The following is a 27,337-nucleotide window of genomic DNA, read 5'->3' as shown; positions in this document are numbered from 1 at the left end:
ATTTTAAAAATCACCATAATATGTTGACCATTGGGTTGGCAAACACCAAACCAAGGTCACCTTACAATCAAAAATAATCTAGGAAGAATAAATGTAGTGTCAGAAAGAGAGAGAGAGAGAAAAAAAAACAAACATACACATGCAAGCACACATACATATAGGACCCAGTCTCTTTTTGATGCACAATTTAAATAGACAAAATCAAATATACAGCATCTAGGTGACACAGGCTTTGTGATATTAGTCCTTGATCTTGTTTACCCACAATTCAGGCCTAAATGAATATTAATTTTTTTAAAGTTTTTGCTTACATTACAAACATGCGATATACTGTGACATATTTAAACATGCATTTGAATTATAATACATCTTTCTTTGTTACTGGTGGAATAATGGGTCCCACTATTCCCAAATCAACATCAATGCTTTTTTCTTTTCAGATTCAATTGCAATATATTTTTTCAAATTATAGTGGACTTTAAGGAAATATTTCAACCAATCTAATATAGGCATACTTTTTTAATATTACATGATATAGATTTCATATTTAGTTTGAAGAAAAAAAAAATACAATGGTAGTACTTATATTCCATCTTTACTCTCCAAATATAACAGTTTTGGCACTGTTGCTGTATTCACTTTATTCTGAATCCAATGGGTCGTATCACTACATGTGTCTGAAAACATACCATGTCTGAAAAAAATACGGTTACATTGTACATTACATTACCATTATAAAAGTATGGATGCAGACAAGTCTGGTCTGTAATGGGCTTGTTATAGAATTTCCAGAAAGTATAGGCGCTAGCCCTGAACCAGTTGCCTTCAAGATTGCACCCAGTTGTACCCCTTTAGCACAGGCTGCAGAAACAAATGCAGCCCTTGTGCTATGAGCCTGGAAGACTGAGGTATTAATACCAGACTTTCTTATAACAGTCTTTATCCAGTTTGATACTGTGCTTTTAGCAACTTGTTTATGTGGAGATTGTGTGCCGAAAATAACTGTTTCAGAATTTCTCTAAAGTTTGGTCCATTGCAAATAGCACTGTAAACAAGACACAATTTTTTGTCATAAGGATAAGATTGAAAAACAAAGGGCTTCATGTGTTCACCAGGTTTTAGATTGTTTCAGCAATGAAGGAATGTGTATTTGTACACTGTTAACACCAAATTTAATGCTATTTGTCTGCATAAGGTGAAGTGTCTGACACCTCTGTCCTGTTAACAAAGCAAGTAGTAAGATTAACTTCATAGTAAGTTCCTGCAGTGACAATTGGTTATTGCCTTGTAAAGAAAGAAAATAGTTAAACACAAGCCGCACATCCCACACAAATGAGTACTTTTGAAATGAAGGCTTTGCAATGAACGCCCCTCTCATAAATCTCTTAAGTAAAACATTCTTGCTTAGATCAGATTTAGAAGTAAGACTAACTAATGATGAAATTGCAGATCTAGCTGTATTTACAGTATTATAACCTAAACCTCTATCTACTAATTCAGTTAAAAACTCTATAACAATAGTCACAGGTGGGTCAAGTGGATTAATCTGTCTTTGATTTGAAAATAACATCCACTTTTGGAGATGACCTCAATACTGTTTTTTAGTTGATGTTCTCGATGAATTGATGATAAGGCATGCAGCCCTTTCTGATAATCCTTGATTTTTTATTGCTGTCCAGATAAATGACAAACACCCATCTTCAATTTGTGGAGGGGGTGTCAGCATTGTGGATTGTGTGTAGAATGTCTTGTGGACATGGCAGAGCAAAACAAGGACCATCTATAGCATGCAGGAGGCTTGGAAACCAGGGTTGTGTTGTCCATAGTGGTGGCACCAAAATAACATCTGCTTTGTCTTGGGCCATTTTTTGCAGCACCACTCCCAACAGACTGAAAGGTAGAAAGCAATAATGATGACTGTAATTCCATTTTAAAGAAAACGCATCAACTGCTATAGCTTTTGGGTCAGGTCTCTGTGAAACATAATGCGGAATTTGGTGATTTAGCCTGGAAGCAAATAAATCCACATCTATGTGCCCATACTCTTTAATGATGGCATTAAATACTGTAGCACTTAACTTCCATTCAGAATCCTCATTTATATTTCTAGACAATCTGTTTGCATCACAATTTAGTGTTCCCAGCAAATGAGAAGTACTTAATCATATACTCCTAACAGCACACCACAGCCAGATATCACATGATAATTTATGCAATTTAGAAATGCAGCCCTCCCCCATTTTGTTCACATATGAAACTGCTACAGAGTTATCCATGTAGATGCACACATGCATGTTCTTCACTTCGGAACAAACAGATTGTAATGTCAAAAAACATGCTTTCAGTTCCAAGAAGTTAATATGAAACAGTTTTTTCTCTAGGATCGCGAGGCACTTATGGGGGAAGTGAAATCCTATTTTGGAATAGATGTATCTAAAATATAATATCTTTGAGCTCTGGAAAATTGTACATGATAGCCATAAAGATCAGTTTCCCATCATATTCAAGCTGGTAGTGCTACTATATATATGCCCCTTCAGAAGGAAGCACAGAACAATATTTGTTCACATATAAGGAATTCAATATGCTCAGAAATAATTAATAGATTAATGCTTATACAACTAAAGGTGTCATCTTGTAAAGATCTTGATTTCATTAGAACTCTAAGAAAGTGGAGCAGAAAGAATGAGAGACAGATATAATCAAATATTAGGTAAATATTGAACTATGTCTTCCCCTTCTTTTTTCTACTCCCCACTTATTTCAGTGATGAAATGTGAGGTCCCTGTTAAGACAAAATCCTGGCAGTATCTTTCCCTATATTGTACAGGGTGAACAAAAATGGAATTTCTCTTTTTATGCAGAGATATTTAACCAGTGAATGAAGGTGCTGATGGAATTCGCTAACAGATAGAAGTACCAGTGGCCACAGCTTTCTTTTGCATCTACAGGAAGTACAATGTGATAGATTTTGTTGGTATTCATCCTCAATCCCATACATGGATTTGTTCTAGATGAGAATTTCTTGCATGAGGAAATTTCATTATGTCTTGTTTTGAAGATAACATTGTAATGTCTTCAAGTTTAAGTGAGACATGAAATTGGTAATAAGATGTTTTCAAAGCATTCATGAAGTGCAAAACAAAGAGCCTGGTGGCTAAAGTACTTGAGTTAAATGGAGCCACCATTAAATGGCCAAAAATGTTGAATAAAACTGACAACCAACAGGTAGTCTGTTGGAAAGTATATTAAATTTGTTATCTTGTCTATATGTCTATCTGTAATGTGCATACTGGAAATACAACCAGTATGTCAACATACATAAAGGGCACCACCTACCTTCCAAAAATGGAAAGACCATTAAGTTCATATGTATATTGATATGTATTATATCTAAGACTGTGTATCATGAATTATATCAATATGTGGCTGAGGTGTATCATTTCACCCCTATTCATTTGGAACACCACTGGAATTCATTTGGAATATTCTGTATTTTTGGACTTGTGATAGAACTTTTAGGACTGTTTGGGATTTAATTAACAATACTGTAAGTTTGTTTAATTTTGTACTTTTCATTCAATGGAAAAAAATTATTTTTATAATTTTACTAAACTTGCTGGTTTTTGCTCTTCTCTGCTACTTAGTTTAAGACCATAGAGTTGTTCTAGTATATTTGTAAACACTGCAGCCTTAGTGTCATTTTAAGTCATCACAATTTTTAGAAAAAGGGGGGAGAGATTGATTTGTACATGGATCAACATATGTGATTCTATATAGTATCTTTGTTTACATAACAGTCATAGTATCATAGAAACGTCACCACTGCTGCATAATTTTAAGAAAAAATGGATGAAGAGGTTCATTCATGCATAGATCAACTTTTATGCAATTATTCATGGTAAGTAGAAACTTGTAAGAAATTGAATGGTCCATAAAAATTGTATATTACTTTCATTTTATGCTTCAAAAGTCTTTCAGATGGTAGATTCATTTGTAAACTTTGTACCATCTTATCTGGCAGGCATTGTAGCTTTTCATAATTGAAAGATGACGAAAGTAGACAAACAGTATTTTCCTTCAAAACCTAATTTTCTGCTGATTTTTCTGAATAGTGTCTTCAGTGCAAATCACTGCATTTAAATCTATGTCTGTCATTATTTTTGATGTTATTAAATTGCAAATCTGATTGCATTCAAGGATGCTTTTTGGTGTAGGTCAAATAATGTGTTTTTATTAGGTTTGTTCAGCAATTGATTTGGAAAGAATCTTTTTTTGTGAAAGTGAAATCCTGGATCTCCATGACCCTAATTGTTTACACTTGATTGCTTCAAGTAATGAGTCCGATTTTGTTTCTCCAGGGAGAGAACTTGACTCGAGGTAAATTATAAGAGTGTTCTGAATTTATTATACTGTTGATAAAGCCATAAACTTAGCAACCTACATTTAGGAAGCCTAATCTGAGGGATATTCCAAAATGGCTGACTATAATGTGTGAGAACACAACAGTAGGTTACCATATAGCTGATATTTTTTATTCCTGTTTACCATCCAATCTGACCAAAATAAATATGAAATGTGTGTGTGTATGTGTCAGTGTGTGTGTGTGTGTGTGTGTGTGTGTGTGTGAGTCATATTGCTAGTATGTTTACAGTGTGGTAGTTTATACCAATGTCTAGCTATGGAGCATCATACCACAGACATGTAGCATCTTGTCCCACCCAGTCACATTATTCTGATGCCAGATTGCATATTTCTAACACCGAACTTCTTAATGGTGAGCACCAAGTGCAGCAGCTGCAGGACCATTTTCATAAGTCTTTGGTATGACTCAGCCGGGGTTGGTTTGGTTCCAAACTTGTGATCTCCAGCACCTGAAGCATGCACTCAAACCATTTATGCCACCAGAGCAGTTTTAATGTTTTAAAATTTGTTTTAGATTTTATTACAAACACATAATGTGTTTAACATGATGCTGTTAAACATGCATTTGAATTTTAAAACATCATTCTTAGTTACTGATGGAATAATAGTTCCCATTGTTCCCAAATTAAAATAAACTCTTCTCTATTTTCAGATTTGATTGCAATATATTTTTTCTAAATTATAGATGTCTTCAAGAAAATCAATGAACCAATATCCCCTTTCATTTTACAAATATAGTTTTTGTTTTTGGCTAGAACAAAAAAATAAAATAAAGGTAGTTCTTATATTCCATATCTGCTTGTATCTCCAAATATAACAGTTTTGGCACTGTTTCTGTATTCACTTTATTCTGAATCCAGTGGGACATATCACTCCATAGCTTGATTATCACATTACATTCCCACAACAAATGCAATATTATATCTAGGACATTTTTACAAATTTTATCAGCCTCAGAAAATTTTATATAGAAATGAATTCTTTGTTAAATTCTATGAGTAACACAAAATTGAAACCATTGTAATTTGAGTTTCTTGTTATTCTAAAAACTTTAGTATATATGTTAGGCCATATATCCAAATTCAAATTAAAAATTTAATTTCATTTATTGTCACTAGTTGGTTTAACATTCTTTTTCAGAAGTGATTTATAATAGTCTTTATATAGTTATAGTATACAATTTTGAATGGAAATGGTCTGACTGATGTCATTATCTCTGACTCTAACTTTTTACATAAGAAAGTTACACAAGGGGAAGGGAATTCATCTTGAGACCATATTTAGCTTTACAACTTTCAAAATCAAAAATAGCTCCCTGATCTGTAAGCATGTCACCAATATAAATTACAGTACATTATGTTCAAACCATTTCCTATAGAAAATTGGTACCTTGTTCACTTTTATAACTTTGGAGTTCATCCATAAACTTGTTTTCATAAGATCTTCACCTGTCCAGGATATAATTTTCTCAATTAACAGTTTCCTTGCCAATAAAACATCATGCCCAAAAGCATCTTTTGTCTGTTTTGGATAATGACACCACATTTTCATCTCCTTTAAGGAACATGTAGATAATCTTGTATATTTCATATTCAAACAACTTTACTAATTTTTCTGTTCGGTTGAAACACTTTTCAAATCCATGCTATTTTCAAAGCTAATATAAATTAATTAATATCTATCATCATCAAGCTACCTTTTGTTTGAATCATAACCTCTCTTTTAATTTTGTCCGCTTTGGACAACCATATAAAGGTGAAAAATAATTTAGTTCTCTGAGAAAATGTTTGGAGGATTTGGTAATGAGATAACAAATGATTAAGCTTTGGAATAATTAAGGTTTTCAGAACTGTTACTTTAACAATTGGTGCTTAGGATTACTTTTCCCAATTGTTTAAACAGGTTTAATAATTTCAGTTTTATTTTCCACCACTGAATCCACTGAAATGTTTATGCCCAAATGATGTAATTTCACCCACTGTAACTTTAGCCTGTGATGCACTGTACTTCTTGCTTCCTGTCCAACTACTCTTGTTTTGGCAATTTTGGTTTCAGTATTGAAATCCTTGGAAAGCTTTATTTTAATATATTATCTATACTAATCATTATAACATTTATATATGTATACTGTTTTAAAAAAACTACTCTAATTTTAAAAACAGTGCAATAGGAAACACATTTTTGGCCTTATGGCAATAGAAACTTAGCAATGCTACTCATATTACTTAACCACAGGTGAACTACTAATCATATTTTTCAGTTACGGGTTAAATCACAAAGACTAGCTAAAATTGAATAGGCTAATGAGACCTTTGCTTGAACAAAGAGTACTGTATTTACCATATATCCTGGGATATGATAAAATAAATGATTTTGTTTTTCCTGTCCCAAAATGTATGGTGAAAACTTTTTTCACATAGATCATATGTCCCAAGACTTAAGAAATAAATTTGCATTGAATTTGTGCCCCCACTGACACACACATTGCATGTTACAATAAAAGAGATAAATAAATGAACAAAAGGCTTATTTGATAATAAAATGAAAGAATATAACTTTGTAATGTTATTATTTATTCCTCTTTTTTAATGATGAAAAGTTTATTAAAGAAATAAAATATGTCATCATTGATGGTCTGTATTGGTTATGATTTCTAATGACAGACAAATAGAAGCACAGGTGGAAAATAAACACAGCTGGTAGTTATCAATAAACTCACTGTCTGAAGTTACTGGCAAGATATCAAATACAAAGGTTATTTTATTACAAAGCAAGCCGATTTTGTATTCTTTTAAGTGTGCCAATTTTAGATATATACATATACACAAAGTTGGCTGATGTAGGGAAGCCATCTTGTTCCTTTTCACAGATATTCACAGGAATTTTTAAATTAAATTGAAACAGTGGAATAGTTTTAAAGCGACACAATCTACAGCTTTGTGCTTGAACATTGATGACCCTACATCTCCCAGAAGATTTGAAGGAGAAAATAAAATCATTAAATGAATTTGTGAAGGCCAGAAGAGATGATTTCACCAGCAATATGATCATTAACATGGATAGCACTCCAGTGTATTTGATCTCATTCCTGGACAGACTGTTGATAAGGAAGGAAATAAAAAGTGAGAATTGGCATGACTGGTGCAGCTAAAACATTTCTAACTTTGGTCCATGCAGTTTCCTCTGTATATGTGTTGCTTCCAATGGTAATGGGCTGTATGTGCAGAAGGGTTGGGTTGATGACGTGATACTGCAAGGGATTAACAAATTTTTTCTTGAGTTTACAGTTTAATACTTTTTTATTTTTTTTTTAATTTTAAGTTTGAGTGCTATTTCTAACATGTAATTTTTGAATGGTTTAAAAATTGTCCCACAACTTACAACTTGGAAATAATGATGTGTCCCAGAACATATGGTGCACAAAAAAAGTGCTGTAAAAATTAATTTATGGTGTTCCAAGAAATATACTGTCCCAAAATATACAGTAAATACTGTACCTGTTAATGCAATCATCTGCATAATAAAATGATCTTTTCCCCCATAAATATGAAGGTGCAGGATGAATAAGGATTTGGAATAAACACACAAGCAAGCATTATGATTAGCTGAATGAATCAGACAATGAGGTAAAGAAATATTTAAAAAATACAACTGAAAACATGAATGCTGGTTGATGCATGCATAATAATGTGTATCTTGTTTGACTATGTGGTTTGTACATATGTGATAAGGGGTTGGAGCATCTGCCTTTGATATGGGAGGTCACAGGTTTGAAACTCTGCCGAGTCATACCAAAGACATATAAAAATGTCACTAACATCTGCCTCACTAGGCACTCAGCATTAAGAGGTTAGTGTTAATGTTGGTCTGGTGTCAGGATAATGTGACTGGGTGGGACAAGATGCTACATGTCTGCTGCATGATGCTCCAGTGGTAGAGATCACTATAAACTGTCACACTGCAGGCACCATAACGATATGACTAAAGTTGTTAAAGCTACATCAAAAAATATAAATCACACAGATTGGCTATAATACTTTTTCATTTCTTTACATTTTACTTGCAATTTTGAAGTATTTTTCCCCCATTAGGTCAATGAACTTGTCATATTGTTAGGTCTGGAAATCTTTATTGTTTGGGGGGGGTATGGAAAAGCTCTGGAATCTTTTTTTAATTTGTGGCAGGAACCCTGTATTTATTTTGATAATTTAAGATATATCATGATATTTATATTATGAAAAGTTATTTGTACAAACTATAAAAATATATGCACAAACCTCAGCACAATGATCACAAGATGTTGAATAATTTACACAGATCACACAATTGAAGAGGAAGAAAATGTCCAATGATACCAAAAAAATGTCCTGTGATACATTTTAATCATTCATATGCAATCTATAATTTAGAATTATCACTGCGTCATTGTCATTAAAAGGTAAAATCTAGGTCTTCTCCCTGCTTTTGTCTTAACATAGACTGGCAATTAAAGTACCAGCAGTTTATATCTTCATGTGCTTAGAGAGCCTGCTAATGACATCCATGTTTTTCTGGTTACATTTCAGTCATTATTATTTAATGCTTTTTTTGCAGTTTCCTTTTGTCTTTAGGGTTGTTTTGACTTCAGAATTCATAAGTTTCATTATTGCTGGCTTTGGTACTCCTATGAGTTGCACTTGTCTATTGGTAGATAACCTTGTTAATTTTTTTTTACATACTTTGAATAGTTTGTTTTTTTAATTTCTGACTTGTGTATGGCAGTATGATCTTGGCTATACAAGTCAAGTTCTAAATATATAAAATTTAAATTTTTAAAAACACCTCAGGAAATCAAACCTCTCTGAAAATAGAGTTCTTGAAAACCAAAAACAAAATGAAGATTTTTCTGTGATTTTTGTACCATTTAAAACATTCTGAGAATTTCATATAAAATATTCAGACTTTTTTAATGTGTGATTTGGGAGTGAAGACATACCTATGTTATAATACAGATCTAGTTTGTTAAGACACTTTAGCTATAAAATGCCAAATAAAGGTTTTTACAAATTGGCACTGTATTCAGGAGAAAAGAACACAACACAAGGATCTTCCTGTATATTGTTGACATGACAAGCTTGAACATGTCATGTCACTCCAGAAAAATTTCCAAGAGTCAGAGTTGATGACTTTCTATCCTAGATTTAACAAATCAGTTCAGAAGCAAAATTTCTTTCAACTTATTTCAGTTGAAAGAATATTGGTTTATGGTGACAATTTAGCTGGATTTTAGTCTAAATATCAAAAATACTATTGTAAATTCATGTATTTAAGGCTAAATCAGCTAATGACATCACAATGCTATAGTAAAGACATGTGCCTACTTAAGACTATGTTGTGGAGTTCAAGGTTTTGAGTTGGTCAAAAACTTAAGTCAGAAAGATCATTTTACGACTGCTCCTGTATCCTAAGTGGTTAGAGTGTCTGCTTCATCTACAAGAGGTTGCAGATTCAAATCCCAGCCGAGTCATACCAAAGGCTTATAAATTATGGAACTAGCAGCTACCTCACTTGGCACTCAGCATTAAAGAGGTTAGAACTGATTGGCCTGTGGTCAAGATAATATGACTGGGTGGGGCATGATGCCTGAACACTATAAACTGCCACACTGCAGACTGAAACATTTTTAAAGCTATGTTAAAAATCCAAATCACACACCCCCCCACACCCACACACCCACACACACATTAAATCCTTTTAGCAACATTGTAAAATTATTTATGTTAACAGCTCACATGGCTCTTATCTATTATTTTTTCTATGATTAACCTGTATGTTTTTTGTGTGTAAATATTTGAAAAAGACAAGAGGAGATTGGCCTGATCATACGAAGTTACTTTCTTTGGTATAAATTTGGCCAATTCATGTAACATCCTTCACAGAGATTTCTTTCAATGCATAGACAATATATAATTAAATATTTGTTTAACAGTAAATGGCCCATCACTATTGCACAGCTTTTACTTTTTCGTGTCAAGAAACCTCATCCATTTGATGCAAATGAATCCTCACACAGAGTAGAGAATCATCAATAAGACATGGTCCACACATGTACCTCACATGACCATGCAAAGAACAGTCATATTTTACGAGGACAATTTCAAAGATTCCATGTTAATTGTGGTGTAGTTCTTAACATGTCCAGAGAAACAATGCTTGTTGTGAGTTAAAATCATATGCAGTTCTCCCTTAAACAATATTTCATCTAGTGTTAGATTCATCCATTTTGTCTTCCGTTTTTATGCCAGTAACCCCTGCCCTTTTACAGTAATTATTCTGGAAAGGTCCTCATTTGTTACCACATTGTATCTCACCCTTTAGGGCTTAGGGTACACCCTTCTTATTGGTTCACAGGTAAGTCTTGTGTATTAAGATATACACATAGAAACTAATGCAGTTTATTGGAATTCATAATTCTTTTAATTAAATAATTGATAAAACATCAATTTGGCATTTTATCTATATTATCATTTTTTTTAATACACTGCATGTGTTTCTTTGTTATTGTGTATGTCTGCCTAGCTCCTTGAGAACAATAAAGGTCATCCTTATTAAAAAAGAGTAGGAGAGTGAGAAGACAGAAATTCCTTATGAGTGGGTAATTGTTTACCCTGCACAAATACAAATATAGCTTACAGTGTTTACAAATGGTGTGTTACATGTGAAAATATTTCAATATGTTATTATTACCATTCTCTTTTAGATAACTCTTGTTTGAGACAACAGTGTCAGGACAGTGTGTTGGAAAGTGTAACCATAAGAAGGACCCATTGGACACTCACCTCTTTTTTCAAGGTGCACATGTAAGAATTGTTATACTTTTTTAACACTATGGACTAATGAAGTTGGAATAAAAATCATTCCAGATTTATGGGTAGAGATGACAGAGGAAACATTAATTCCCCTCATTGTCTGACTTTTCATTTTTTTTCTTGCAGAGCCCCAAGAAATCACACTGTGAGAAGACTACATGTAGTTTTAGAACTTGGAAGAACACTTCCAGGTCCCAGGAGTCTATGAGACCAGTCTCTTTGGAGACAGGTAATACCCCACCCTCTGTAAGAGGGAATGAATGTTCAAAGAGTAGATTGCCTCCCCCTCCCCAAAAGGGGGAATTTGAACACCCCTCACATTAACAGTTGCATGATACTGCCTTGCATGAGGAAGGAAGTGCACCACTGAACTCAAGGGTACTACATCACATCCACCCAAGAGAACAGTGTTTCTTGCCCTTCCAAGGACATGAGCAGCACAACACTTTCATGAGGGATGAAGGCAATCTACCAGTCGGCTCTGACATATCTATTTTGCCTGACTGGTCAATAACCGGTGACTGGATCAATGTCTGGTGACCTTTTGCCAGTCACTTGTCACCTTGATTACACTGGTCATCACACAGAGGCTTTATGGTACAGGAATAGAGATCAGAACAAGATCCCGCTTGTTCCCACTCTGCCATCATACCCTGTACAGGATAGGGAGTCTCCCCCATGATCCAGCCTTGGGAAGGGGTTCGGAACAGATCCCCACTTTCCTATTATGTCAATGAATCCATACAAGATATGTGGCCCTTCACCTCATGGAGAGTGATGCTCCTTTAGGCTTCTGGACCCTGAACCCAAAGGAGAGATGTCATCCACCAGGAAGGCTGGAGGCATAGCATCAACCAGGAAAGACAAACAGTCTCATCTTCATCCTGGAACTTGTAGAACACACAGAACCCCATCTCACAATGATGAACAATTGAAATGACTAAAAATGCCATGGGATACCTGCTGAAAGCGACCCAAGGTCCACTTTGTAGAAACCTTACCCAAGTCCCCTCTTCTTGCAAGTGGACTGTGGGTTGGCAGATTGTACCTTCTTTCAAGGTGTCTGCATAATTTGGTTCTCGTTATCTAGAGGTTGACCACCCTCAATGTTATTGCCCAGTTCAAGTAAATATAAATATAAGTGGTGAAACTTATAGGTGGAATAGATAGAGATCTGAGCAGGTGGAATAGATAGAGATCTGAGCAGATATATAGAACAGACCAACATGAACCCCCCTTACATGTAAACAACAATTTAATCAAGCAAGCAAGATACTTACGCTCCTCTTCTGACAATCGTATACTCATTATTCCCGCTATGAAAACAAAGTCATATGGACAGCGTTCTTTTGCATACCAGGGCCCAGCAACATGGAATGAATTGCCCACTGAACTTAGACACAGAGACACAGTGATCACATTCAAGAGTGCTCTCAAAACTCACTTATTTTGACTGCAAGAACAAATTTAAAGACCTAATAATGTTTCTTACCTTAAATATTCTCAGCATGTTTTATTATGTTTTCTAATTTCATGGTGTTTGTGTTTATAATCATATCATTATATATGTTTTTTATCTTATAGGTGTTGTCTAATGTTGTAAAGTGCTTAGAGCTTCTAAAGATTAGGCGCTATACAAAGTCCTCATTATCATTATTATTATTAATTAAAAATAAAATTCTCCCCTCAAAAAGACATTATCAATCATGGCAGTATGGCGATTTGATATGCGCCTGTCCCCATAAATCTAATTAATTTTTCTCTGGCCCAAGTTAATGTGTACTTCATAGATCACCAGAAATTTGCCCCTTCACACCTGCCCATTCATAATTACCTGGGTAATAAAAATGAGCCATAGAGTGCCTGTGTAGTTCATGTAAAAAAAGGCCCCCAAAAAACATGTTTTTAACTTCAGATCAAAGATTATATCTGCCAATGTCAGGAGTAAGTGAGACACAGAATAATGAATACAGTTTGAGGCTCATGTCATACGACTATTGGCTGCTGCCCAATTGTCCATCATAGACCTGCATCTGCTGATTTTATGTTTTTGATGTGTGCGATCATTTGACTATAAACATTGAATAGTTTCCTCATTTTCTATTTATAGTAACTGTACATGACACATTTCCAAGAAAACAGACAAGTTTCTTGAAATTTAAACCATGTCACAGATTCATTATATTCTGAAACATACTTAGGTAGTGCACCAGTCTATATTGAAAAAAGGTGCCAAATATAGAGTGAAACAGGCTTTATCGATGTGACTCATAGATGTTGTATGACTGAAAATGTTAGAGGAGAGAGATTTTGTTAAACTGAAGTACATATTACATCAGTGAAAGAACAAATCAATAGTGCTTCACATGCTTTACAAATTTTGAAAGAGGAATTCAACAGTGATGTAATACAGCATTCAAAATTTGTGGACGTGACTTTATGATCATTCAGTGAAAGTTAGACATGTAGACTAATTAAAGCGAGTGTTGTGTATAAGTAATTTATCATTTTGCATTGTGTCTGTATTCTCATTCTGATCCATATGGATTTAGCTGATTTGTGACAAGATTTTAAACAAACTGCGGATCAAGGTAAGTAGCAGAAATAAATGTATGTTTTTCATACAGTTTTCTGTAATTATGGCATGTAGTGTATGTCACTTTCTTTAAAGAACATTGTTATGTATATTTGATTTAGTTTATATTTGATTTAATTTAATTGTTTGCTAGTTTTATTTTAAAAAATGTTTTATTCCATTACATGCTATTGTAGTGTAACTTTATTTACTGGATTTGATACTGTCCAGAATAGAGTTCAGTTCTAACTGATTTTTAAAAATATTTTTGATGTACACAACTTTTTAGAGACATTACATCTAATGCTGACCTAGTTCCTGACTTTGATTCATAAACAGTGGCAGTTCTGGTAAACAATCTTTTTTCTTTGCTTTTTAATTCTTTCCCAGAGTAGAACAATTGATTTCAGTTAAGGCCATACTGGGAGTACATGATGTTAGGCATGTTAAATGCTTCTATTTTGTTCCAGAAAGATGACCATGTGACCCTCATCTGGACATCTGTTTTGTATTGTAGTTAGACTTATTACTAATGTTTTGAGAAAGAATTGTCATCATGCCTTAACACTTGAGACATCCAGGTTTTTTTTAGGTTGTGTCCATTTTGGGCTATTTATTTTATTTTCTTCAAATTATTCGGATTTCAAGTAATTGTTTTCCCTGGAAATACTAGTGCTCTAAATTAATTCTTGGACAAGGACATTTATCAAAATTTATACAGAATTCAAAAACTGGAATAATATGTAGGAACCTAGACACATAACAACATAGTGATGCTTACTCTCCTGCTTTGAGTGTTATAGATGATAATCTGTTGTCTATCCTCATTTATTCATGCCTGCCATGAGGCCCACTAGCTCCCCTCAGTTTGATGAAGAGGAGGAGATCATATCTTTTGTTCAGGTGGGGAAATGTAATGCATTCTGCCCATGGACTTGTGCCCAAAACCATATGGTGCAAAGACCAAGAAGATCCTTTCCATTTTGGAAAAGCTCTCCAGTCTCAAGCACAGCCACTTCTGCTTCTTCCTCATTCCTCTACAATTGAGGGATATCACAAATGTTCTCCCCAAGGTAAGACATCATTCAACACTATATAGGGTGATCTGTTCCTCCCTTTTCCTTGAGACATATGATTTCTACCTCTAGCTATAGGGTACATTCCCCAAGTGGGTATTACAACTGGAGTCATGGCACACCTTTCAATTAAAACAGTTGAAGCCATTTAACAGGAAGACTAGCTTCTGGTCACCATAGCTGATATCTTCCCAGATACTTTGTTTAATATACTGAAGGAGGCCACTCTCCAACCACATAACATGGAAGCTGTGGCCAAGACATCATGGCATTCTTGTTCTGTTACAATGGCTTTGTCAGTACAACTTCTATACATTTACCATGATGTTGTGCTGGACTCCTCAAAGGTCTTATTTGACCAGTTAGTAAAGACCATCATATGGTTGCTCCATTAGAAGCTGAGACCCTCATAGAAGGATTTGTGGCTTCACAAAATTTGAAGGATCTTCAGCAAAGATCCTTTGCAACCACTCTTGGACAATTGTAATCAACCAAGAAGCACACTAATGTCAACCATCCCCTGGTGCCTTTGGCTAAATTCTTCACACAGATGCAGCCCCAGGCCAATTTACAACCTCAGATGAGACTCCTTCAACTTGCTTTCTTTCCCAGCTCCTCCTGCCCTGCAGTCCTCCTAGACATCACCATAGTTGCTCATCTAGTCCTCTTTTTTATAGGCTTGGTCAAGCATAATGGACAGTGGATGGGTCCATTCTGTTGTTAGTGATGGTTACTGAATCCAGTTTTGTGAGCAACGCACCTCAAGGACCCCCATGATCCTTCACCAGTCCAGTCATGTGAAATCGAAGGAAGAAATGGATACCAGTGGATACCAATTTGCAGAAAAAAGCATTTAAGAGGGTCCTGAATGATCAGTCTCCTATAGTCTACTCCTGCTTCTTTTGGGTCACCAAGAAAAGCAGGAAATATTTATCATAAACAATCTCTCCTGGTTAAACCAGTTTCATCTGGAGGAACCTTTCAGGATGCAATGCATCCATCAGATTGGTTGGTTTGCACTGACCTTCAGGATGTCTATTTGCTCATCCCATATTTTCCTATGCATAAAAAATGCCTCTGATTTAGCTTGGACCATTAAATTTTTTTTATTCCAGATTCTACCATTCTGTACCCAGAGTCTTGACCCAAGTTTTGGGAGTAGTAGTGTGCTACCTCTGACTGACTGTTGTATTAAGGTTGCATGAGCCTATAAATTATGTGCTACCTCTGACTGACTGTTGTATTAAGGTTGCATGAGCCTATAAGGCATGTGCTTCCTCTGATTAATGGGAACTGATTTTCAAGTATGATGACAGCTGGCTGATCCATAATATTCAGGTTCAGTTCCTTGATCAGGATCTGTTCTTTTGTTGGTCCACAGTAACTTGGTTGAGTCTTGTACCCATCCTCAAGAAGTCTGAACTCGTTTCATCTCTGGACTTGTACTTCTAGAGGTGATATGAGTGAAAACATTGTTGTCTCCTCACATATACCTATGTCTATTGGGAATCTTGGACACCTCTGCAGATCTGGTTGTCTTAACTGGCCACCATATGTGCCCTCTGTGTTTCTCCTTCTTACAAAATGGAAATCACAGAGATTCAATATCAGCTTTGATTCCTCTAGGACCAGACTTTCATTACCATTGCTGGTGGATGAATTGAAACAGATTCCTGAATGGGGTAACCATGCATGCACCCAACCATCACTTCTGTCTGTTTGCCAATGCACCAAAATATGTATGGGGCCCTCATTTAGAGCAGGAGGGAATCATTGGACTTGGGATTAATCATCCCTCCAAATCTACAACTTAAAAATGAAAGCCATATTTGTAGCACTGCAAAGGTGCAACAACAAAATAAATGGTTGATGTGCCTATTCTCCATTGAAAATACATCTGTTACAGCATATCTACAGTGTTAAGGAGGCACACGTGCCCCTTCTCTTTGTGTGGAGTTCTGGAACCTCTTCCTCAGGGCAGAAACTGGGAGCATCATCCATCAAGGTGGCCACATTTCAGGAATGAAGAACATTTTAGCAGACAGCTGTCCAGGTCAGGCAAAACAGTCTGCAAGGAATGGGCTCATCGCCATTACTTAATAGAGTCTTTTTTTCTTATTAATGAGAAAGCCTCTTGTGGGTTTGTCTGCGACCAGGCTCAACAACAGACTTAGCTGTTATGTTTCTCCAGTCTTGGTCAGAGATCATGGGCAGTGGACACATTCAGCTTCCAGGGGGATTGTCTATTTGCATATGCCTTCACTGCTCATATCATTCTCATAGCCTCACTGTGACACAAATGATCATTGGTTCAGTGATGTTCTACACCTCTAGATAGATCAACACAGATCTTTACAGGAGTGGTCTACTGTCACAACACATTAGCTCCCTCTACACAACAACCTACACATTTTCCACCTTCATGCTTGGTTTATCTCATTCAGTCTATCCAACAGAACAGGTTTTCTTGCTGGTTGCCAGGTGTATCATTCAAGCCTGGAGAGCTTCAACACCCAAGGTCTATGATGCCAGGTGGAGATTCTAATGTGATGGGTGCTGTAGGAAACATGTTGATCCTAGCTGTCTCTCTTCAACTTTGTTGCAGATTTCCTTTAGTTCCTTTTGAGAAAAAAAATATTTCAGTATCAACTATTACAGACTTTGGAGCTGCCATTTCCAACACACTTAAATTTGCTCATTTCTCTGGTCAGATTAGCACCTTGTTGATCTTGTTATGGAATCTCTTGTGTGTTTTATGGTTCTTAACCAAAACCCCTTTGAACCCCTAAGTGATGCTTCTTTTCAGGACCTCACACTCAAGACTCTGTTTTTATTCACTTGGCATCTGTGAGAAGATGCAGCAAGAGCCATGTATTGTCTGTTGATACTGACTGTTTTATGGCAATTATAGTTCTGTTTCTCTCCTTTTTAAACTGGGATTTTTAGCCAAATGAATTAACTTTGCAATTATCATCAATCATGCACTATACATGAGAGAATTACTTTAACTAACCTGAAATCATCTCTTTTGTCTTTGGATGCCATTTCTTTGATTGATCCTATTAATGGACTGACAATGTGTTCTCTGAATAAATGTCTGTTTTTCTGCAAATTTATCAGTTCCCAAGATAACCACTTATCCAAACAAAATCTTTTTCAGATATTTTTGGTATAATAAATATTTTATTGTATATTGTTAAATTGACACATGGAACAACTATAAAAAAGAGAAGAATGCTACAGATCTGAAGTCTTGCTGTGTGATTGATATATTTTGATTAACACTGGACAGTAGCATTAGTGATTATCACCAAATATCAAAGACTATTAATAATCTAACTAATGGATATGAACAATGATTTGTGTGAATGAATCATCTAGTTATTGATTGCAGAAGCCAATGAATCAGTAGTGGTCAGTAACTTTGTAAAAGTCTCTGCTATGATGTTGTGTTAAATAACTTTTGGTCATTATTTACAACTGTTCCTCAATTATTTCAGCATCTGTTGTAAAAATGAATAAAAATGTTTACCAATCCATTGTAACAAGGATTTAGACTGGTTGAAATTGCATCATGTAACACTCATTTAGATTGGTTAAAATTGCATCATTTAACAAGAGTTTAGATTAGTTGAAACTGTATCATGTGAAGCAGGAAACTAGAAGTTATTACACTTAAAGGGAACTACTGTTATATTCATACATTCTTCTTGTTTGTTCAGGTGACATTTGTAAACTGATTAAGTATTTGTGTTTTTTTCTTGAGATTTTTTTTATTATTTTTATAGCTTTGTAACTAAAAGAATTGAAGATCTTGCTGTAGAGGATTCATGAAGCTTGAAAATTGATTGCACACTGCATGAGTTGCCAGCGAAAAGCTTGAAAATTAATTACACACAGCATAAATGGCCATATGAGAAACTTGACAACTGATTACACCCTACATAAGTAGTCATAGAGAAGCTTGAAAATTGATTTCACACTGCATAAATGATCATAGAGAATGATCATAGAGAAGATTGAAAATTGATTGCATGAGTGACCATAACTTCACTATGTAGTTCAAGCTATCAAAATTTTCAAACTTTATACAAGTAATGCAGCAAAGCAAACATTTTTTTACAAGAATAATTAAGTTTCTTTTGTTTTTTAATTCCATAACTTCAGATTCAGTTTGTTTTTCTTCTTCTTGGACACACATACACACACACACACACACACACACACACAATTAGAATCAAAATGCTGTAAATAGACTGGGGTCAGTTTTGAAGTGACATTCTATTTGCCTGCATTGTGCTAATTCAAAATGTCATCTGTACCTACCGAATACATCACTGCTTTAAGAAAAATTAGTCCTTTTAGCAATATGTTAAAATGTTTTATTGTAATAAGTACTTTACTACATGTACTGCTAATATGTTGTTCACTGTAGGTAACTGCCTCATTACTGTGGATCATTTAATTTATTTTTATGCCCACCAAGCCCAGTAGCAGCAACGCAAACTCCAATTCTTAGTCATCTATCCAACTATTTGTCACGCTTTCATCAGGTAAGGATTTGCTTGGGTAAGTTTTTAGGCACAGTTGAGGGGTATCTATGTTCAATTATTCAGGTGCATGGGTGGGGTATCCCTGTTCCAGTATTAAGGCATAGTGGTGGGATATCTGTTTTCCATTATTAAGGCACAGTGGTGAGGTATCTGCGTTCCATTATTCAGCCTCAGTGGTGAGGCATCTGCTCCATTATTCAGGCACATTGGTGGGGTATATGTGTTTGATTATTCAGGCACAGTGGTGGTGTATCTGTGTTGAATCATTATTCATGCAAATTGGCTGAGTATTTGTGTTCCATTATTCAGGCATAGTGGTGGGGTATCTGTGTTCGATTATTCACGTGCATTGGTGGGGTATTTGTGTTCCATTATACAGGTACATTGGTGGGGTGTCTGTGTTCCTTTACTAAGGTACAGTAGTATGATATCTGTGTTCCATTAACAAGCTCATATTTGTCACTGTGTATATTTTTGTGGTTTTGTTAAAAGTAAAAAATTATTGCATCATAATTTAACTACCGGTAACTGAAGTGCCTCTACATCCATTGGTCACCTCTATAATAAGAAAGTAGGTCCTATATTCACTCCATTGCTATTTGTAGGGTCTTTTACTTGGATATGTGTCCTATATTCTTTCCATTACTGTTGGTTGGGTCTTTTATTTGGACTTTGTGTCCTGTAGGTTTTCTTTTGCTCTTTGTTGGGTCTTTTATTTGGAATTTGGGATTAACTGCTATGAAATCCATTAAAATTGATACCCCATCAATAAAAGAAAATTAAATCCAAGGAATAGATTTTATGCTGTTAGTGCACTGAAAATTTCTCTTAGGTATGAGATTTTGGGTTTTTACAAGTCAGTTTGAACAAAATTTAAGCAGTTTGTAGCAGTTAATAACATGTAGTGCAACACTCAATGAAGCCCTGCAGAACAGAATACAAGTTCTTGAAGTGCAGTAATAATGATTTCTTGAGTACTATGAGCCTGTCAAATTACAGTGGTACCAACATGACAGCTCTTTATAATAATGTTAGCTTTTTTTGAGAATTACTTTTTTTTTCTTCAGTTAAAAATGATGTCATCTGTATACAGTGTACATCTCCCTGTTGGTCTTGACAGTGTCAAAAGCTGGGCCAAGATAAAAAGTTGCATGCTTCATTTTGTTAGGTTTTGTGCTGAGGCTATCAGAGTAAACTGTCATGCCCCATTGATACATAATGTTAGCCAGCCTGTGGTGATCCATCGGTTTGAATATGGCTTTTATGCACTATTTTAGTTGTGAATCCAGCTCTCTAACCACCAAGTCACCCCTACCTACATGCAGGACAGTGCATCAGATATATTCTACATTCCCAAGTTGACAGGGAGTAACATGGACTCAGGAAGTGACTATTCAGGGCTTTATTATCAAATATTGACTCAGAGCAGTCTCTTTTTGTTGTATAAATGGAAGCTGATGCTCAGAATAATGTACTAGTTCATAAGACTGTGAGTGACCCTTACGAACTGAGATTGGTTGCAGTCATGATAGAAACTTTTATTGATGAGACTGGAGAGGAAACAGTTATGATTTTTAACAGCATTAGACAGGTACATATATATTGTCTTGAAAATTACAACCCATCTCAGCTTGAAAAGTCTGTTTGTAATGTTTCTAGTCCTCATTAAGAATGGATCCTTTCCAGGATGATGACTTAACTGTGGTCATAGTGGATTACAGCTCATAGATTGTAGTGGCAATAACATAGTATTCATTATAATGGAAGCCATAGAGTGTATTGCCTATTATAATGAATTACATGATACCTATAATCTTACAACCACTTAATGAAATGGAATTCATAATCGTACTTACCTTAAAACAGGGGCTGTGTTATAATGAGGGGCTTTATAATGAAGGAGTGGTTTATGCTCATTCCTTTTCTGAGAAGCAGTCTAGAAGTCCATATTTCATTAAAACCATCTAGTGACAGAGAAGAGTGATGGGTGAGTTCCAATTGGAAGTATAACATAGTAACCATTATGTCGAATCTCTGCTTGAGAAACTAGTACAGTAATCTTTGATTACACTGGACAACAAATTTTTACAAAAGTCATGTTACTGAAATAAAATTAGTCAATTCTTATCAATTTTTATGTGCTGAACACGAATATGACAGTCAATTTGCAAAATTGGCTCTAGTTTTTTTGTAATCTGCAAGAAATTAATGTTTACATAACGAAATGCATTCCAATAGTAAAAGGTCAACTGTAATAGCTTACCTATAAAAAATCAAGTCAATGACTACATCTTAGATTTCTTCGCCTGTCTCTTGTACAGCTGTTCGGGAGCATCTCTGAGGAGTGTCCAGCAGTAGTCAGCCAGCATTGTAGTGGACTATTTTCCCTGGTATCTTTGTTCCATTGTTGCGATATCTTGATGAAAACGTTCGCCGTGTTCATCACTAACAATACCACAGTTGCTAGGAAAGAAATCCAAATGGGAATGAAGGAAGTGAATCTTTAGAGACATATTGCAGCCAAGTTTCTTATACTTCATCAACATGTCTTCTACTAGTTCCTTATAGTTTTCTGCCCTAACATTTCCGAGGAAGTTTGTAGAAACTAGGTGAAAAGCATTCCATGCTTGTTTCGCGTCACCTTCCAGCAAGTTGTTGAACCGGTCATCTTTGAAAAGCTCTCGAATCTGAGGACCCACAAAAACTCCCTCTTTAATCTTTGCTTCGCTGAGTCGAGGGAATTTTTCATGCAGGTATCGGAATGCTGGCAAAGTCCGGTCAATGGCTTTCACGAAGTTCTTCATCAAACCTAGTTTGATGTGAAGGGGTGGTAGCAAGATTTTCTGAGCCTCAACCAGAGCTGGGTGTTGGATATTCTTCTCTCCAATGGCTACATTCTGCCTGTGAGTCCATTCCTTCCTCATGTAGTGCATTTCCCTTGCTCGGCTATCCCACTCGCATAAGAAACACATGTATTTTGTATATCCTTGCTGCAGTCCCATTAAAAGGGCAACTACCTTCAAATCACCACAGAGGTGCCAGCTGTACTTGTTATACTCAATGGAATTCAGTAGCTGCCTTAAGTTATCGTATGTCTCTTTCATGTGGACAGCATACGCTACTGGAATAGATGGAAGAATGTTTCCATTGTGCAAAAGCACAGCCTTGAGACTCAGTTTCGAAGAGTCCACAAATAGTCTCCATTCTTGTGGGTCATGAGTGATTTTTAAAGCATTCATGAGGCCCTCAATATCGGAACAGAATATCAGATTACTTTCCTTTCTGAAGAAAGGCTCCAATTGCTGGTGGCGCTTTCGATATGCAGTAATTGTGACATCTTCTTCTAGAAGATTCCATTGTTGGAGTCTTGATCCTAGCAATTCTGCCTTGTTCTTTGATAAGTCCAAATCACGAATCAGGTCATTTAGTTCTTCCTGTGTTATTCTGTGTGGGGTTGATGATGCACCACAGTGAAAATCTGGATCACTGCATGCTGATGGACCAGGAGAAGAACAGGTCGACTCACCTTTGTCTTCGTCAGATGAATCAAGAGAATATTCTGCTGGAGGTTCTGGAATAGGAAGTCCCTCACCATGTGGAACTGGTCTCAATGCAGACGGAATGTTTGGGTAGACTATTCTCGACTTCTTTCGCTTCGTTATTCCGCCGGAAAGAGGAGGAACCAAGCAGAAGTAACAGTCATTTAGGTGGTTGCTTGGCTCTCTCCACACCATTGGGACTGCAAACGGCATTGATGACCTTTTGCAATTCAACCACTGTGAAAGCTGTGTTGTACATGTAGCACAGCATATATGCGGAGCCCAAGGCTTGTCTTGGTCACCAACCTTGCATCCAAAGTAAAGATGATATGCCTTCTTCACTTGAGAATTGATACTTTTCTTCTGGTTGGCAAATGTCACTTCCCCACAAATATAGCAAAAATTGTCCGCGGTATTAACACACTTTCGAGGCATTACTGTTCTTTATTGTACGTAAATGGATAAAATAATAAGTTTTATGTAACAGTAGCTTGAACTGTCTCGCACAACGTCTAAAATATTTTAAATGCTGAACCTATCTGATTGGGCTTTATATAGTACACTGCTTACGTCAGCTTCAGCAGCCGCCTGGCATTAGTATAATAGGCCTACACATGTATAGTACACTGCTGACGTCAACTTACTTCAGCAGCCGCATGGCATTAGTATTGCATTGCATCAGAAAATGATGCAATCAACTGTGGATGATGTGAGCATGATGGTATTATGCAATGTTACATCATTATTCCGGATGTTGCTGCAGTCCTACTGGAGAAATTTACACAGTGAAACATAGAAAATGAGGTATATGAATATCTTCAAAACGAGAGCCAATACAAATTTTTCATGGTTATATTCGTGTTCGGCACACCAAAATACTACAGATTAGGGCCTTTTCAAGTCAGTAATGATTTCACTGTTGACCAGTGTTATAATGCTGTCCATTGGACCTATGAGTGTATTGCTTTATAATGAAGTACAAATAATTTAACTACCACTTAATGAAATGGGATGCATGACCATGCTTGCTTTATAACAGGGGGTGTTATAATGAGGGGCTTTATAACAAAGGAATGCTGTATATGGAGTGTGACAAGTAAAATAATTGAATTTCAAGAAAATATTATATAACACACATGAATATAAAATGAAAAACAGGCAATCTGGCACTATCTAAACAAGGAATATTATACAAAACACATAAACAGAAAATGAAAAACTGGCTTTTGTGTCACTATCCAAACAAGGTATAAACACAACATGCATAAATAGAGGATGAAAAACTGGCTTTGTGTCACTATCCAAAAAGTGAATATTTTACAACATGCATAAATAGAGAATGAAAAATAGGTTTTGTGTCAGTGTCCAAACAAGGTATATTTTACAACATGCATAAATAGAGAATGAAAAACAGGCTTTGTGTCAATGTCCAAACAAGGTATATTTTACAACATGCATAAATAGAAAATGAAAAATAGGCTTTGTGTCAGTGTCCAAACAAGGTATATTTTACAACATGCATAAACAGAGAATGAAAAACAGGTTTTGTGTCAGTGTCCAAACAAGGTATATTTTACAACATGCATAAATAGAGAATGAAAAACTGGCTTTGTGTCAGTGTCCAAACAAGGTATATTTTACAACATGCATAAATAGAGAATGAAAAACAGGCTTTGTGTCAGTGTCCAAATAAAGGTATATTTTATAACATGCATAAATAGAGAATGAAAAACAGGCTTTGTGTCAGTGTCCAAATAAAGGTATATTTTACAACATGCATAAATAGAGAATGAAAAACAGGCTTTGTGTCAGTGTCCAAACAAGGTATATTTTATAACATGCATAAATAGAGAATGAAAAACAGGCTTTGTGTCAGTATCCAAATAAAGGTATATTTTATAACATCCATAAATAGAGAATGAAAAACAGGCTTTGTGTCAGTATCCAAATAAAGGTATATTTTAAAACATGCATAAATAGAGAATGAAAAACAGGCTTTGTGTCAGTGTCCAAATAAAGGTATATTTTATAACATGCATAAATAGAGAATGAAAAACAGGCTTTGTGTCAGTATCCAAATAAACGTATATTTTATAACATGCATAAATAGAGAATGAAAAACAGGCTTTGTGTCAGTGTCCAAATAAACGTATATTTTACAACATGCATAAATAGAGAATGAAAAATAGGCTTTGTGCCAGTATCCAAATAAACGTATATTTTATAACATGAATAAATAGAGAATGAAAAACAGGCTTTGTGTCAGTGTCCAAACAAGGTATATTTTACAGGCTTTCTGTAAGTATCCAAACAATGAATATTCATTCTGTCTTAAAGTATTCATTGCCTTTATTATTGAAAATTGAGTGTGTTGTGAAGGAATAAGATTAGGAAATACCCCTTGAACTTTTCCATGATTCTTAATATTGATATAACATGTAATGATAATAATAATATAAATAATAATAAAAATAATAATAAGAAGAAGAAGGATAATGTTGTAATATAATAAATGCATAATCAATAGATTTAAAGCAATCCCGTAAATTATTTTGAGCATGAAGCTCTTTCTTGAAGAGAGTATATTAAGTGTTTTAAAAGTATGGCTTTAAGTAACAATTTAGTATGGCATTAGAGGAACTTCATTCATATTCTGTACAAACTTGGATTGATTTGTTTCCCCACCACATCCCAGCCACCAAGTATGGGAGACAATTGTTTTATTTTTACTGTCTGCAGCATTGATTTAGAGCTTTAGTTGCATTATGTGATATACAAAGCAAGGTGTTCATCTACAACTTAAAGTTGCATGTAGAACATTCAGTCAAGTTTGCTGTATCTTCTCATGAGGTCTGTGCCTTACAAAGATCTAATAAAATGCTTAATTGATCACTTTTACTGATTGAATGTGTTTTGGTCAAACTATGTGGAAGTGAAATTTTATCAACAAATCTCATTATTTCTGCAATCATTCAGGTCAAAATCCTGTTATGAACTTAAAAGAATATCATTCAACATTACTTTCTTAGCAGCACCATTGCAGGAGTATTCATATCTCAAGCAGCCAGTGAAAATATCCATGTTCACACAAAATATTGCATATTCTCATCATCAGAATGACATATTACGTTTCTCCATCACTGCAGATTGGCCTGTCACCAGAACAGACAGAACCATGCCCTTTTCATAACTACAGCACATGGTATTTAATGTTGATGCCATAGGTATCAGCCCGTGTTGAGGTTCAAAGTGCAAGGCAGTTTTTATGCACAAATTTGATGTTACATACATCTGGCTAATACATGTATAAAAATTCATAAAAAAATAAAAAATAAGAGAGAGGGCAAAAAGGTCCATATTTTTGGATAGGTGTAATAAAGCAAGACATTAGAATATCATTCACTTGACCCGACAAATCAGTAGAAATTCATAGAATAGAAAGTTGATGTACCCCACCCAAAATTATACAAGCATTTTTCATGTCTGAAGGCCATTTTGAAGAACATGTGATGCTTACAGTGCAAACACAAGCAATTTCCCTAGGTGACAGTTTTGAAAAACATTGTGTACTTAATACATCTAGCTTGATGCAATTCAAAATGGTTTTCATCCAGGCAGTTTTATTAGATATTCTACCTGCCTTTAACCAAGGTGTCTACTGCTATGAGTGGCTAGCTCTGCTTCCTAACTGACTATTGGTATTCATTTTCAAGAACAACACAAGCTGGAAAGACCAAATTCACAAAAATATCCATATCTTTAATTATTACACAATCTTTGCTCAAAAAGTCACACCATAGCCTTAAGTTAAGAAATTTGCCAGAGGCCAATTTACGAAACTGTTCCCTGCCACCTTGAGTCACAAATGGTGGCATGTTATTAAATGATCTTTGCAAACTTGGTTGTATTGAACCCAATACCTCTCACCCACCCCCAGTATGGCAGAGATTTCATGGACATACGAATGGATCAGACTGATGTAATATAGTGTATACCATGATCTGCCAGAATACAGGACTTGAAATTATAAATAAAACAAAAACACTGTTGATGTTGCTTATGCAATGTGTGATGGCCAGTCTGGACTGATGCTTTATGCAGTGAGATAATATGATCAATTTTTCATTCTGTCAGGTAGTATCAGTTCTAGATCAGATTTCACTTCCCAGATAGTGATAATGCCTTTAGTTTACAGAAAATTGCTCCTTAATTCGGTCTCTTTTTAGCAGTCATTGAAAAGATCCATATCCATGTAGCCATTTATCTTTGTCATTGTGTTAGCTTTAAGTAAGAGCTATATGGAGAAACATCATCTTAATGG

At 35.3% G+C, this 27,337-nt stretch overlaps 1 long non-coding RNA gene across 1 annotated transcript; it reads right to left on the bottom strand.

Moving 5' to 3' along the window:
* Window positions 1-375: 375 nt before the first annotated feature.
* Window positions 376-26,203, bottom strand: LOC149805288 (uncharacterized). Its single transcript, XR_016418484.1, has 3 exons — window positions 26,038-26,203; window positions 21,334-21,441; window positions 376-1,890 (listed from the first exon to the last, which is right to left on the bottom strand). It is a non-coding gene; the product is annotated as an uncharacterized LOC149805288 (long non-coding RNA).
* Between the last annotated feature and the right edge of the window lie 1,134 nt (window positions 26,204-27,337).

The sequence above is a fragment of the Sinohyriopsis cumingii genome, chromosome 2 (genome assembly GCF_028554795.1).
Source record: "Sinohyriopsis cumingii isolate HCF-2022 chromosome 2, ASM2855479v2, whole genome shotgun sequence".
Classification (NCBI taxonomy): Eukaryota; Metazoa; Mollusca; class Bivalvia; order Unionida; family Unionidae; genus Sinohyriopsis; species Sinohyriopsis cumingii.
This window is presented reverse-complemented; position numbering and strand designations above follow the sequence as displayed.